General features: G+C 65.1%; 1 protein-coding gene across 7 annotated transcripts in view; it reads left to right on the forward strand.

The window, feature by feature from the left end:
* The window catches only part of PLCH2 (phospholipase C eta 2), a 59,711-nt gene that overhangs the window by 19,140 nt on the left and 27,191 nt on the right, over window positions 1–13,380 (forward strand). Inside the window, exon 1 of one of the 7 annotated variants that reach the window (XR_012129925.1) lies at window positions 9,062–9,294. The exons of the other annotated variants lie outside the window; for them this stretch is intronic. The gene's annotated coding sequence lies outside the window, so the exon portion shown is untranslated. Of the gene's footprint in view, window positions 1–9,061; window positions 9,295–13,380 lie in introns of those variants that run through there. 7 annotated transcript variants of the gene reach the window in all.

Here is a 13,380-nt window from a genome sequence, read left to right on the forward strand (position 1 = left end):
TGTGGCCAGCATGGGGCAGGATTAGCTCTCCTTGCATTTGTCAAGTGGGCACCAAGGGAAGCCCCCAACCCTAGGATGGGGGAGCCCCTGAGTGCCCGAGGGATCAGAGACCTCCTGTCCCAGCACCTCACCTGAGCATCTGGGCAGGTGGGGCCAAGGGTCTGAGCTGCCCAGGCCTGCTCCCCTGGGGCTGTTGGGCTGGACCATTGGGGAGCTCCTCCCCAGGTCTGGGCAGGGGGGGTGCTCCCTGAGGAGGGGTCCCTGGGCCCTCAGCGCTGCCTGCAGCTCTCTGCAGGCTGCCTGCTGCAGAGGCAGATCCCGTGACCACAGGAGCCAGTTTCTCTGAGCAGTGTGCTCGCCAGGCCAGGCCGTGGCCCACTTCTCCCAGGCTGCAGTGCACTGGCCGTGGTGAAATTCCAGAGCAGCAGCCAGCGGGCATCCAGGGGGAGCTCCCCAACTCCTGTACCTCCCCCATGTTCTGGTGGGCTTGGGGTGAGAGAGGGGCAGGCAGCATCCCTCTCCCAGAACAAAGCCAGCCCGCACCCTCAGAGCAGAGCTGCAACTGGAGGGAAAGCATAGCACCCAAAGGCGCCCTCCCTTGGCCTGTCCTTGTCACCTTCGCCTGTCCAGCCCCTGCCACCAGCCACCCATCAGCCTGGTGTGGTGTGCTGTGGCGTGCGTGCCCCCAGGGTGGGGGCCGTGGTGTGCTGCAGTGGGTGCTTTGCCGAGCACCACATAGGTCTGCTGGTAGCTCTGGTGTCTGGACCTCCCATTCCTCCAAGGCCGGGCCAGGAGTGCCCTGCACGGGCCGGTGGCCAGCCCCGGGGGCTTCTCTGGCATCCACGGTCGGCCTGGCCTCTGCAGGGTCTGGCCGCCAGTGCGCAGGAGGTCGTGTCCGAAGAGCTGCTGCACCGTTTCTCTGCTGCGCCCCTGGTGCTGTGGCCCGGGGGGCCTGGGAGCTGGGGTCGGGGGTCACCTGGGACTGGGCGCTGGCTGCTGTGCCTCATCCTGCCCTGGCCCCCACAGCCTGGGTGCCAGGATGTGCACCCCAGGCTGGCGGACTCCGGCTTCCCCCACACCCTCTGTGGAGCTGGCGGCCCTGCCGCCTCTCAGGTGGTCTCCATGCCACACGGCTCATCCTGTTCCCTGGCTGAGAGCAGGCAGGGGATGAGAGCCCAGGGGGAGCCCAGGCCCTGGGCTGCCCACAGCTCCCCGCAGGCTGTCTGCTGCGGAGGCGGAGCCCTGGCCGCCCTTCCCGCAGGTGCATTCTCAGCACCCACAGCCCCGACGGTGCTGGGGAGCACCTGTTCGGGGGTTTGGGGAGGGCTGGGGGTGTCACAGCCCCTGGAGGGCTTTGCTGAAGACCAGGGTGGGAATCAGAGGGCAGCGGCCTGCAGTTCTGAGAGAGCACTTTTAGGGAGCTCCGCCCGGCACTGTACCCCCTCCCGGTGCCACCTGGGGCCTCCTGTCAGCATCAGGGTGGGGGGCAGGCCCTCCCCGCCTCCGTCCTGTACCTGCAAGGAGCCCTGTGGGTGGAGGCGGGCACCCTCGGGCGGGTTTTGTGTTTGCATGCGGGTGTTCAGTGTATTTTTAAAGCCCCTTGCAGCTGCGCCTCACTCGGTTATTCTCCCGTAGGACTCGGCACGCGGCGCTTTGTGGGGTTATTTTGGGCCTGGCATTATTGGGCATCATTATATTCTGTGTCTGTGAGGAAACAGCATCACCCGGCAGAGTGGGGGGTGCTCAACGCGGTTTGGCAAGCAGGGCACAGTGCGAGCTGGGGCACTGGGGGTGCCATAAGAGTGGAAGGCATGTCTGCCCCTCGAGGCCAGGTGGGCGTCTCCGCGGCTGCCCCCTGATACTCCCACCATCACCTGAGGTGTTCTGGTGGCCTGCTCACTGTTGCCCCTGCCCTGCTTGCAGGGGATGCCTCCTAGAGACCTGCCAGGCTGAGCTGGATGCCGAGGAGCCAGGAAAGGACAGGCGCCGGGCAGTGCACACTCCTCAGGAGGGCAGAGACAGACAGGAGGGTTGACAGAGGCCCAGGGAGTCAGGCATACCCTGTGGGCATCGGGGCCTCGGGCTGCAGCTGGAGTCACCAAGCCGCCAGAGGCGACTGCCGCATCTGACGTGTCCCCGAGTCCCGGCACACAGAGGACGCTCCTGGGACAGGACAGGAATGCCACAGGGGCTGTCGGGCCTCCCCCAGGAAGCCCCTCAGTGGGCCACAACCCCTCTCAAGGATGGTACACTCCCCATCATACAGCCAGGCAGAGACCCCATCCCAGCCAGCCGGCAGAGGCCTGTTGCGTACCCCAGCTCGGGTCCCCCAGGCTGCAGCTGCAGACCCCAGTCCCCAGGACCCAGAGGGCGTCCCACTGGTGGGCGCATGGCTCCTCTCCGCTCTGACCTTGTGTTTTCCACTGTGCACTCTCTTGTCTCATCAAAAAGACCTAAATTGGCCCCCGGCATGCCACTGTGCCTTAAAAAGCCCTGAGTGGTGACTCAGCTGTCAGCACGGGGCGCTGCTCCCTGGCAAGGCACAAGGTCACTAGGTGGCCCGGCCTCCTTGGAGTCCCAGGCAGCCCCCGGCACAGGCTTCCCATGGTGCCCAGACGGCATCAGTGATGACGCCCTGGCCCCTGCAGGGGGGCACACAGAGAGGAGGGTGCTGGTCTGTGCTGGGACCTGGGCTTGGTGCTCCCGGCCCCTCAGCTGGCCCTCCCCTCCTGAAACTGTGCGGCTGGGCCTTCCGCTGGCCTTGGTCTGTCCAGGGCTCTTGGTGGGAGGAGTGAGGGGAGTGTGCTCCCCAGAAGGACCCCCAGGCCTGTAGCCCACCCTGTCTGTCCTCAGGGGACCTCAGCTGGGCTTGGCCCCTGCCTGCCATTCCAGGACACGACTGGGGCACCACCAAGCGCAGGCTGCACCTTCCCTGGGCCTTTGGTTCAGGGCCTTTCTGCCAAGCCTGGCCCACAGACCCCTGTCCCCTTTCCTAGGGATCAGGGAGCCGTCTCCTGAACCCCCAGTCTGGCCTCTCCAGTCCTCAGGCCCACGTGGGGCCAAAGGGACTTTCTGTCCTGCCCTGTGGTCATCATGTCCTTGACCAGCTGGCCTGGGGGGCTTTCTCAGGGTGGGTCAAGACATGGGGTACCACCCTCAGGGAGCCAGCCTGGACTGACTGGCTGGTGGCCCATCCTGGGGCAGGAATGGGATCTGGCCCTGAGTGGCCAGCCTGCCCCCGACTCACTGGGATGCCCACCTGCTCCTGCCCTCTCTGGGTTTCAGGGCTTGTCCTGCCATAGGGTAGGGCTGTGAGGGACCAGGAGTCTGGGGGACCTGTGCCCTCAGCAGCCTCATGGGCTCTACACAGGGTCCCCTGCCCCTCTGCCTTGGTTTCTAGGAGACAGTGCTTCTCTCTGGGGCGCTTGATGCCCCTGGTGCAGCCGTCACCTCGAATGAGTGGACAGTCCAGGTGTTCCCCTGCCGGTTGAGATGGGGGCGTCCCATCCTCCCAGGGCTATGGCAGGGCCAGACCCACTGGACAGTATCGTGCACTCGAGGGACACAAAGGGACTCCAGGTGGTCAGTGAGGACCCTGCAGACCTTCAGCCTCCAGTCAGGTGGGGCGGGGTGGGCCCTTCTTGTGGGCGTGCTGGGGGCTGCCCCCCTTGCCCTTTGCTGGAACACCCCCAGTGACTCACCTACTGGATTAGCGCTGCTCTGCTTAACTTATTTTGCCTAAAGAAGAAATAAACGTTTGTGTGCCTGGCACTTGATGGCTGCCGGGTTGGCGCAGTCTGCAGTGGGGGCTGGAGGCAGAGGGTCAGGAGAGGGTAGGTGGGCCCAGGGCCACTTGGCCCTGGCGCCTGGGCCAGCCTTGTGCTCCCAGCAGCTGAACCTCCCCGGGAAGATGGCTTGGCTGGGGTGTCACACTGCACAGTGCCTCTGCCCCCCAGCCTGACCTCCCTGCACTGGGGTCTGACCGCGGGCAGATGCCCAGGAAGCACCCAACAGGAGAAACTTGTGTGCTCGGTGCAGTTCTGGGCACCCCGGGGCCTGCCCCGCTCCTGGCGTGGATGCCCCATACTGTCCTGGCTCCGTGAGGTGGTCTCCAGGCCAAGTTTAATTTCCCCTTGTTACCCTCGTGTCTCCTTTTAGTATGCACTTAGCAACCATCCTTCCTCTGGTGCAAAAGGTGGTTAAGTCTGGGGATGTGGCAGCGGTGGCCGCTGGGCCGGCCATCTCCTTGCACCGGGGTTCGGAGCCTTGAGGTGCGGCTCCTCACATTCCAGGACCTCTGCTGGGGCCACACCATGAGCCACCTCTTTGTGGCCTCTGCCCAGGGGGACAAGTCCTATGCTGATCGCGGGCCCTTTGACCTGCTTGGTCCCTTCTGCTGGAGATGCATGTCCCATCCCCCAGTATCTTCAGATGGTTCCCGTCCTGCCAGGGAACACTAGGTCAGGGGTTACCTGAGTAGCAACGCTGTTACCTTTGGGAAGGTGTACGTGCAGGATTGCACCCTGTGGAAGGCCTGGGGCAGGCAGCTGTTGGACACACCGGAAGGACAGCGTCAGGCTCCCAGTGATGGGCTGTCCACCCCTGGCACAGCGAGATGGCCGGTGCTGCCCTGTGCTCTCCTCTGGCCCCTCCGTGCTCCGCGCAAGTGCCGTAAGCCGGGTCCTGGCCCAGAGCCCTTCTGCCCCAGCCCCTTGGTGCCCTCAGCCCACCCCCTGCTCCAGTCCCAGGCAGAGGCCCCCATGCCCCACGGGGCCCTGCTCTCCAGTGGCACGGCCCGGTCTTTGCAAAGGCTGTATCGCTCCAGGGGTGCCCTCTTCTGTCCCCCGCTCCCCTGCCCAGGGCTACCCCAAGGAGCTGGGACCGCTCGCCCTCCTCTGCCCTTCCCCAGACCAGAAGGTCCCGGAGGTGGGGTCTGCCCTGGCTTGCTCAGTACCCCCACCTTGCCTCGCACAGGCTCCGTGAACGTTGGCTGACTGCTGGGGGTGCAGAGAAGACAGGGAAGGATGTATGGGCACACACAGGTGGCCCCCCAGCCCCCGACTGTGTCCAGGCTTGTGGCCTGGCAGCCAAAGGCAGGGGCTGATTTGCATATATTTGCATTTGTACGCACATGCTTCTAATTTCAAGGATTTTTGTACTTTTAATCAATGCAAGTGGCTAAGTGTCTTCCCATCCCCATTCCCAGAGTGACACGTTGTGCAGACTGCTGGGGCATGTGGCATGGGGCACAGTCCAGGACGCCTGAAGGGGCATCAGGGCCTGGGGGGCAGGGCCCGCATGCTGGGTCCACGCTGTGGGAAGGGTGGGGGCTGGATGGGGCAGCTCCAGCCCGACCTTGCCAGGGGCACTGGGGGTTGTCCCTTTGTCCCTTGGAGGCTGGGCTGGTGGCTCAGCGGTTGGTTCCCCTGGAATCCTGCCTGCCTGTCTTGGTGCCAGGATGGCTGGGTTCTGCCTGGCTGCTGCTTTTGGGCGTGGAATCTAGGTCAGGCTGGTGCAGGGAGGCAGTGAGGGCAGCACCTGCCCCTTGGGCTGGTCTGATGGGGCCATGGCAGCCTGGGGCATGGCCCTGACCTCATGACCTTGACCAGGCCCCTCCAGTCTGAGAGGGGACTGCAGGTGTTCTAGCGGGGGTCGAAGGCAGTCTGTCCATGCAGGGACCTAGCCCTGAGCATCTGGGGCCTGGACATGTGGGCATGGCTGGGCCATTCCCCAAGAGCCTTCTGGAATTCCTGTCGCCTCTAGCTGCCTGTGGCCCCCACTCCCTGCCAGCCTACTCCATCATTGCCCCAAATCACCCCATTCTTCCAGCCGCCTCCCACCAGTCTGTCTGTGGCCCCGGGGCTCTGGCCAGATCTCACTTCACCCTGGGATCAGAGCTGGTCACTACCATTGGGGCCTCGCCTCCCCTCCTGGCTGAGCAGCCCTTGGGGACAATGACCACCCCTGCCGCTGGGACTCCATCTCCCCCACTGCCCCGTTGGCCCTCAGACTCCAAATCCACCCTCAGTGGCATCCATAGCCCTTTACCCTCTGGGCTGTTTGCTGGAACATACTCAGGCCAGCCTCTGGCTAGAGGTCAGTCCAAAGAACACAGTGCTGGCCTCGTGCGCCCTGGGGTCTGTGTTTGAGGGCGTGTCTCCTGTCCCAACGGTGTGCGGGGCTGCCCGCTGGCTGGGGCTCTGGGCCTCAGGGCAGCTGGCTGTGAGCTGTCCTGGGCAGGGTGGGGTCACTGTTGCTGGCACCCTGCCCTGGGGTGGGGGCTGCCTAAATGATGTTTTGGGGAGATCGGAGATGCAGGAGCTTTTCTGGCGGGACAGCCTACAGAGCACTTGCCGTGTGTTTTCATGTCGATCCTGCTGCTGTAGGAGGAAGGCGGGCTCCAGGGAATGGCGGGGTGCTGGTTGGGGGGAGGTCGGGAGCCCGGGTCCCACCACCGAGATTGCTCGGGGCCTCTGTCCATCTGTAGAGCAGAGAAGCCGCCCAGCTGAGACACAGCTAGCCAGAGGAGCCGCAGGGCTAGGCGCGCGGTGGGGTGCCAGGGCAGTGCCTGTGCATGGGCACAGATAGAGCTCAGGGGCAGATGGCTGGGTGGGGAGGATCATCCCGGTGAGCAGGGGAGGGCCGGCGGGGCGTGACGCGGTCGTGGCTGTCGGGAGGCGTGAGTGGCCGCTGGCCCACCTGGAGCTGGGCCCCAGGAGCAGGTGTGCTGTGTTCCCACAGCCCCGGTGAGGAAGCGGGGGCACACAGCCTGGTGTCTTAGGGCAATGCCTGGGAGCCAGCGGCTGGGCCCAACCAGAACTCACCCAGCTCTAGGCTGGCCCCTGCGCAGACGCAGCCACCCCGACCTGAAGGCCGGCCCTTTCTCGGGGATGCCAGCTCTGTGCCCTATCCTCCTGCTGTGTAGCGTGCAGGGCCACCTACACCCCTACCCTGTGTATCCAAGCCGGGCTCTGTCCCTGGGGCAGGGAGCCCCTCCCTTGTAACCCCAGGCTGGAGTCAGGCCTCTGTCCACTGTCAGTGCCCAGACAGGACCCAGGCCCAGTCCACGGGGCCTACCCTTTGGTTCCCAGCTGGGCCTGGCCCCAAAAGCAGGGCCGCAGGCAGGGGGCAACTCAGGCCACAGAGGGCAGTGCACCTGGCTGGAGAAGCAGGCGGGAGGGCAGAACCTTGGCTGGAGGGCCCCCAGTGCCCACCCCAGAGGGGACCCAGGCAGGGGCCTGGGCTCCCGGGTCACTGGACCAACTTGTTTATTCTCTCTTCAAACAAGAAGAAAATCAAACTACTGGGAGCCCGGCAGGCCCTTCTTCCACGACACTCACCCCCACCCCCACCAGCCAGGTCACATGCTCTCAAGGACGGAATTTTGCTTAAATGCCCAGAAAGGAGATTTAGGAGATCAGAATCGTCAGCAAATTAACAAGTACGGCAGGCGGCTTTTAATCACCACCTTTAATCGCAGGCTGGGTAACGGAACCGTCCTGCTGGGCTGCAAGCGGTGGGCGGGGCTGGCGACACCATGGATTATTCATCAGACCCTGAACTTGAGTTTCATGCGATGTCTCCCCAGGAGAGGGCTGGGGGGCCTCTGGGCATCCGGGAGCCGCGGGCGGGCAGAGCCGCTCTCCTTGGATCTGAGGGCAGCACACCCTCCATCACCGGCTCTCCGGCCCGTCTTTGGCTGGGCCTCTCCTCTCTGCCCTCCTCCCTCCCTGCCTCAGTTTCTCCTCTTCTGAGATGGGCTGCTGCTCTTCCCCCCTTGGACAGAGAGGACTGTCCAAGGCCACTGCAAAGCCCAGGTGTGGGGTGCGGGCTGCCCGCCCCCCCTTGCACACTGGCACGGGGGTGGGTGGTTGCTCGGAAGGCCCTTCCTGGCCTGGCATGCCCCAGCCCAGCCTCCGGCTCGGCTGTAGGACCCCCTCCCACCAGCAGGGAGCCTTAGTCCCACCATACGTGGTGTCAGAGGGAGGATGCTGCCCCTCATTACGGGTCCCTGCCAGCCTGTGCGCATAGGCATGGGCACCCTGACAGTGCGGAGCGAATACGTGACCAGTGTGGACGCAAGCGAGTGACAGTGTCAGCCCACAAATGCAGGTCCCCAGAGCCCAGGTGGTGACCATTCTCCATGAGTGGCAGCAAAGGGGACACAGCTGTCCACTTAAGGGGGCTGGGCAGTGGGCCCTGGGGCCTCTCCTGGGCAGGATCCAGGTGGTGGTGGCGACAGCTGATGTGGTTCCCATCCCCCTCCGCACCTGGGGGCCTCGCCTGGCAGGAGGCAGTCGCACTTTGGGGTGGCCCCGTTTCCTCCCTGAGAAGGACTTCTCCCCTAGAGCGCCTGCCTGCTTCCAAACCTACCTCCCCAGGCCACCCTCGGGGCTGTGGGTCAGCCCTGCCAGACTGGGCTGCGGGCAGAAGCGGCGGCTTTCAAAACAGCGCCTGAGGGATGAAAACCTCTTCTGTTGATCTGGGAAATGTCATTTCCCTCCGATGCTGCATTCAGCAGGTGGAACCGGAACACACCGGGGAGGGGCCTGCACTGCGGGGCGGGTCAGGGGAGGCTGCTCAGCGCCGCTCCCCACCCCAGACTCTGATCCCTGTTTGGCTGGGGCAGGACCACACCTGGGCAGCGTGTGGTCCAGAGGGCTGCTTTCCCAGGCCTCCACTACCTCAAGACCTCACGGCTTCTGTAAGAGCCTCACCCAGGGACACTAGGGGAGGCAGGGAGAGCATAGGAGGGCTTTGTATGCCAAGGGGCAGGAGCTCCTGGACCCCCAGTGCCATCATCCTGCAGCGTGCCCTGGACCCGGGCAGCCAGTGAAATATCAGCCAGTCCACCCCTGAGGCACTGAGCTTCCTTGGACCCCCTCCTGGGGTGGATGACTTGCTTGGATCCAGCTCTTGGGGGGGCTGTGTGTGCTGATCAGTGGGACCCTGTGGTGGGGGGCATGCCGCTACCCCCTTGGGTAGGAGGTCTGGCCTGAGCCCCAACCCCTCGCTCTGGCTTGGCACCACACCCACAAGCCCCACACTGGAGTGGTCTGCAAAGGGTTAAGGCAGGCGGAGCTCCGGCGGGAGGGGCGGTCCCGGCAGCGCGCGGGCAGAGCGCAACCGTTGGTTCTGGGTCCTTGGTTGGGCATGGGCGCTGCGCTCTGTCACTGGCACACGCGGGGCCAGCACGCTGTCAGGGCCCCCACAGGCCACTCTCCTAGTGGCTGGAGTGGCGCCCTCAGGCCATGGAAGAGCCAGGGGGCCCTGGGGGGTTCAGCCGGGACCAAGGTAAGTGCAGACAGGGCTCTGGGAAGGAAGCTGTGACTGACCCTGAGGGAGCCCAGGGGTGCTGAGCTGCCCACTGGTGACCCCTGACTCCGTCCCCCAGGAGTTTCCAGGGAGACCCCATTCCCTCCAACCCCAGCACGTTGCCCCCACCCTATATCACCCCCAGTGTGGGCATCTCCCTGGGAAGGGTGGCCACAATCCAGATGGGTGGTGGGAAGGAAGTGCCCCCAGCCGAGCTGACAGTCCCCTGATCTCCAGCCTGCCCCCAACAGCCAGCAGCCTCAGTGGTGGGGGGCTCATATCTGGAGTGTCCTGGCTTGTGGGACCCTGGGGGCTCTCCTGGCCACCTCCACCTGCCCCCCAATCCAGGGCAATGGGGGTAACCCTGAACTTTGGTCAGCACCATGGACAGGGCAGGGGCCACCTTCCACTGACGGTTGCAGCTGTTTGCTGAGCCATCAAGGTTCTAGCCTGGCGCCCCAAGGGACAATTTCTTGCTCAGATCTGTCGTGCTCTCCAGACCTGGGGGCCGGGCACTGCCCTGCACAGGCAGCACAGATGGGCAGGGACAGTGGGAGCCCTCCGAGGCTGCCGGCACCAAGGAGCTTGGGTGTGAGAAGGGGGCCAGCTGGGTGCTGCCAGGGTCTGCCCCGCAGGGCTTCTCAGAGGCAGGGTCTCTGCTGCCAACATGGCACTTGCTCAGGGGCACAGTGGAGACAGGCAGAGAGGAAGGGGCCAGCCCTGCCAGCTTCAGCAGGAGTGACTTGGGCCAGAGCTTGCTGATTGAGGGCTGGAGTTCCAAGGAGAGCAGGAGCTTGTCTTCTGGAGTATCTGCATTCTGGCTCTTCTGGACCCTGTTTGTTGTGCCCTCTGATTGGTGTGCACATAACGGAGAGACTGGGGAGACTTGGGCAGCATGTGTAGGGAGCAGGGTTGTCACACCTGGGCAGACCGAGGATGGATCCCTGGCAGTGCTGACACGCTGTGTGACCCCAGGCAAGGCAGCGGCCCTCTCTGGTCCTCTTGTGGAAGCAAGGGGCAGCTGGGGCTTGCCTTCACAGGGGCATGAGCAAAGCCTGCCTGGCCCATGAGGCTGCTCCAGGAATGCCTGTCCCTCTGCCCTCCCTCCTGGCTGAGATGCCCATTGTGAATGGAGGGTGGTGTGGCAGGTGTGGATGGGGAATGGCTTGGCTGTGCGTTCATGCCTTCCTCCCTGGTGCACCCATGCTGACCACAACACCCACCCCAGGGTGGGGCCGGTTCCCCATGGATGGGTGGTCCCTGGGGAGGGCCTGCCCAGCTCATTCCTGCCTCCAGCCTGCGGGAAGCTCGTGGACTCCACAGCCCTGGGCCAGCCAGCCCAGCCTCCATCACAACCACTGGGTGCAGGACGCCTGCCTGCTGCCTGCTGCCATGTGGCCCCAGGGCCCCAGGGTCCAGGGAGACCCCACACACCCAGGGGCTGGTCACCGAAGGAAGAGCCCTGGTCTTGGGAAGGGGGCAGGTGACAGCGGCAGGAACAGCTGTGAGCCACCCGCCACGGCCCCATCCCCTGGTGGGGGGCTCCTCTGCCGGGATAGGTTGCTGGCACCCCCTCCTGGGTAGAGGAGCCTCAAGCGAGCAGCTGGGGGTGGCGCGGGCTGGCAGTCTTGGGGCAGCCCTCCTTCTGCACAGCTAATGAGCCCCAAGGGCTTTGCTGCGGCTCCTAGGGGCCTCTCTCCTGGAAGAGCCCCTCCCCTGAACTGAGGGGTTGTGGTGGGGCACAGGGGGCTCTTGCTGGGTGCCCATTCCTGGAGGGCTGTTGGGGGCAGGGGAGCCAAGGAGGGCAGAGTGATTCCTGCGCTGGATTCTTCCTGGTACGGCTTCTGGGGGTGTGTGGGGGCTCTGGCTGTGCAGGAAGGGCTGGTGGGCGTGACCCCCGACCACGGGATGACGGACACCTGTCCAGGATGGGAAGTTTTCTCTGGCTCTTCAGAAGCTGCGGGGAGAAGTCACCCCTGTGGGCAGCCCCAAACAGGGCCTCCGTCCGGCCAGGGGCAGCTTGCCCTGAAGACCCCAGGGTGCACCTCAGGCCCCGTGTGCGGAAGGTCGGCCCTGTAGAGAGCCGAGCCGCTCTGAGCAGAGGCGGTGCTGCACGGGGCGGGAGGCTCACAAGCTCACTGGCCCGAGCAGGCAGGCCCTTAGGATCCGTGAAGGAGGCCCCCACCCCCTCCATCTGTCCTGGGGGGCCCCACGGTGCGCTGGGAACCAGGACCCCCAGACACAGGCCCTGTGGTCCTGATTTCACACTGACTGGAAGCTGGCCTCACCCTGCCAGGCCCTGGCCCCGCAGCAGCTGAGGTGCTGACCTTTGGGAACCCCTGACATTCAGGCCCCTGCCTTGGGGCTGACCCCAGGGTGGGGCTCAGCCAGCCCTGCCTGAGCTCCCCGTGGGGTCAGCGGTGGGTGTGTGGGGCCAGCAGGGCTGGAGACAGGAGGGCCTGGCCAGTTTCTGGGACACCCTCTCGGCATGGAGGCCGGGCTCTGAGGATGCCTCGCAGGGGGCTGGACTGCCTTGCTGGGCGGGTCCCTGAGCTCGACCTTCTGTGTCTGCCCAGTGCTGCCACCTCTCCTGAGGGCCGGTGGGGGTGGCGCAGGCCCCAGGCCTCTGGCCGCAGTCTGAGGACTCCTCCCTGGAGCTGCCCTACCCCTCACCCTGCGGAAGTTTTCTCTCCTCCCAACAAGTGGCTGGGCTCCATCTGGTGATGCCACCACCGGCCACCGCTGGGAGGCTCTCTCCCCCTTCGGCCACTCCCTGGGGGTTCCCTGGCTCCCTCCCCAGCCAAGGCCGGGACTGCCCCGCACACCCTCCCAACCCGCTCAGTGAGTGCCTGGAGGCCAGCGCAGGGGCCCACGCAGCCCACACAGGGTCCCCAGGGTAGAACCAGGGGCACCTTCCAGGATGGAGGCTGCAGACCAGTTAATGGGGCCCCCTCCCCACTGGCAGGGCTGCCAACTGCGGTTAATGCCCCTGAGCTGGGGGCGCAGGAGGGGAGCCACCTGGGAGATCCTCATGAGGCTGCCTGGCCCTAGCCGGGTGTGAACAGGCCCGGGTTTAGCTGGGTAGGCAGAGGAAGGCAGCTGTCAGGACCCTGCTGTGCTGAAGGACCCAGGCCCCCATGGCCTCAGCAGCCTCAGTGACAGCCTGGGGACCCACTGCAGGGGAAGGGACTTCTCCTGGGGCAAGGCACTGGGCACTGACACCCCTGGCCTCAGAGACAGTCCTGTCTGCCGGTGCCCACTGCTGCAGAGACCCAGGCACCGTGGACGGCTGTGCCCATCACGAGCGATTCCATCCCATCACTCCGTTGGGCAATTGGGCAGAAGGGTCCTGTGGGATCTGAGCCAGGGATGGGCCAGGTGGTTGATTGACACCCCCCTTGCGGAACACAAGCTCCCAGAGCCTCCTAGGGCAGGAGGAAGGTGCAGGCCCGGGCCCAGGCTGGCCAGTTGGCATGGCGGGCAGAGCATGGCCTGCCATTGGAGCTGTTTCCACTGCCTGCTTGCCTGCCATCCCTGGCTCTCTGGGGTCTGAGTGTGCAGGCCTGGAAAGGGTGAGGGGGCCGGAAGCACCCCAAAGGGACACAGCGAAGTCTGGGTGGCCTGCTCCTGGGGCTCCCTCCGGCCCCCCCTTGTTGCAGTGCTGAGCCACACTAGCACCGCTCCTGCTGGAGGCCTCAGCTGCCTGTCCTGGGAAGAGGGCACTGCAGGAGGCAAAGGGCATGTCCTGCAGGGGGAGCGTCTGGCCTGGCCCTCCCTCCCCTGCAGCCCTCTGCTCCTGCCCCCAGCCCTCCTCTGCTGGTCTGGAGCCACCCCCAGGCCTGGCTGACCTGGCCAGACAACCCCCAGTCTCCACTGCCCTTGTGCGGACCCTCGGCCAGTCCTGGCTGCTGTGCCCCCCGGTCCTGCCTTGGGGGGCTTAAGGGAGCCGACTCACTCTCTGATAAAACAAAAATAGTTAGGGAGGAGGCTCCCAGATGCATGGAGGGGACAGGCACTGCTTCTCAGATGCCTGAATAATCTGCACCATATGTGTGTGGGCCTGTC

This window comes from Manis javanica, chromosome 4 (assembly GCF_040802235.1).
Source record: "Manis javanica isolate MJ-LG chromosome 4, MJ_LKY, whole genome shotgun sequence".
In the NCBI taxonomy this organism is placed as follows: domain Eukaryota; kingdom Metazoa; phylum Chordata; class Mammalia; order Pholidota; family Manidae; genus Manis; species Manis javanica.